Source organism: Crocodylus porosus, unplaced genomic scaffold (genome assembly GCF_001723895.1).
Source record: "Crocodylus porosus isolate Cpor-Errol unplaced genomic scaffold, CroPor_comp1, whole genome shotgun sequence".
NCBI classification, from domain to species: Eukaryota; Metazoa; Chordata; order Crocodylia; family Crocodylidae; genus Crocodylus; species Crocodylus porosus.
The window spans coordinates 4546084-4548138 of NW_017728944.1; positions in this window are offsets into that span (position 1 = coordinate 4546084).

Here is a 2055-nt window from a genome sequence, read left to right on the forward strand (position 1 = left end):
TTGGCCCTGTGGGCCAGATGAGTGGTGCAGGATGTGTCTGAGGCCGGATCCAGTCCATGGGCCCACAGTGTAACCAAGGGCCCACGTTGAATGGAGCCCTGCACATGCCAGCCGCGGCCCGTTTCCCACTCCCAGCCCTGCCTGCGCCAGGCTGGGCCCTGCTGCCCCACCTGCAGCCCTGCACAGGCTGAATCAGACTTGTTGCCCCGCGTCAGGCCCGGGATTGAGTGCCCCGGTCCGACCTAACACTGTCCCCATCATGGCCCCCTACCAATGGACCGTTAGGCTCCCCCAGCTGAGAATTTCAGAAGGCCGCATTTTTTCCATTAGCCCCTGGTTGAGGCTTTAGAGGCCACATTCCAGCTTTTGTCTGAATCTTTGGGGCTAGAAACATTTTTTGTTTTTCGTGAAAGCGAAACACTCCCCATCCTAGCAGCTGGGCCATGAAGACAAGCACTTGCAACATCATAATCGCTGACAACAGGGGAAGAAAGGGAACACGAGGACAGGCTCCTGGGTGTCAGGAATTTGTCGATCAGGAAGACACTGCTAGGGTGGGTGCTGACTTCCGTCCCTTCTTCTCACAACGGTTGTCTTATAAACCATTTTGTAATCAAAGAGGAGTTCTGTGGCACGGGCACCCACAGCCCTATATACAGGACACCTCTTCACAAATTCTGAGTGTTAGGCCCTCTCTTCACAAATCCTGACTGTTACACTTTTACAACATGGTTCAATATCTTCCAGCTTTCAAAACTGTCTCCTCCAGAAGTCCAGGTCCTAGGTCAGATTTAGTTTCCAAGACTGTAGGGATACTCTCACCTACAAAATAGTAATGTAATATTGTAAGGACCCAGACCTATGACATGTATACTAATGTGATGTAAAGCAGTTGTGAGCAGCAATATAAATAACACTGCTGTCTGCCAAGTGTCTAAGGACCAGCTCAGCCATTTGCCTGGCTTGGAGGTGAGAGGCAGAGATTGATGGCAGTGGGGTACTTCTGAGCAAGAACATCTGCTCCAGAACCAAAAATCCCAAGCAGGACCTGGATGTGCCCAGAGACAGAGTTCTGTGCATGGGCAAAAAGCGTGCATTTACTGCACCCTTTGTCTCAAATGCCCTGCAGAAAAAAAAAGTCTGGCGGAGTATATCTAGGAGTGCACACAGTGTGCACCATCCCAGAGCCTTGCCACAGTGGCAGGAGCGCACCTGTTGGTCTAGGAAAAAAAACAACCACACCAGGACACATGTGGATGCATGATCTACACGTTTTTTCCAGAGGCAGCAATATGCCAGAGAGGTTTATGCTGCCTATCTGCTCCTTCCTTATGGTGCTGTAAAGGTCGACAACACTGGCTGAAGACACGCGGTACATCTGCGCCAGATGTAATTCTATCTTTTCCATACTACGCTCTTCAATCAGTGATTTTTACACACAAAGCACTGACATTTTCCCCCTCTTCAACAATGAGCTGGGTAATCGGACAAGAAACAATTTCCATTGAACCCACTGACAACTGCCATGTGGGAAACAGGTTTATTTCCATCATGACACATAAGCAACACTGTCAGCCAGATAAATGTCACCTGGCAATAAAGTGGTAATGAAACCAAAAGCCCCATCCAACTCCAGGTTGGTGACATGTACGAAAGCTTTCTCCAGAAACCAGGATGGCTACGGACTCTATACAGCCCCTACTCACTGCTGTAGGAGGGACACCTAGGTATGATTGCGGGGCTGTGATACACCACAGCCATGCTGCAGCCTCTGAGCCAGGGCAGCAGGCTTGCCATCACCCCGTCTGGCTGGGTCAGGACTCCTGGCTGCCGCTCCCCACCTCCCTTCCCAGCTCCTTCTCCTCCCTGGCGGCAGTGTCTCTGTGTGTGGCTCCCTCTCCCGCCTGGACGCTGATGGGAATGGCTTTCCCCTCTGCGGAGGCGTGGGGCCTGGATGCGGAGCTGTCCATCCGAGCACAGGGAGCAGGTCACCCCCTCCACATCCAGGCCCGCGGGCAGCAGCATTTCCCTGCGCAGCTCCCGGTACTCCTGCAA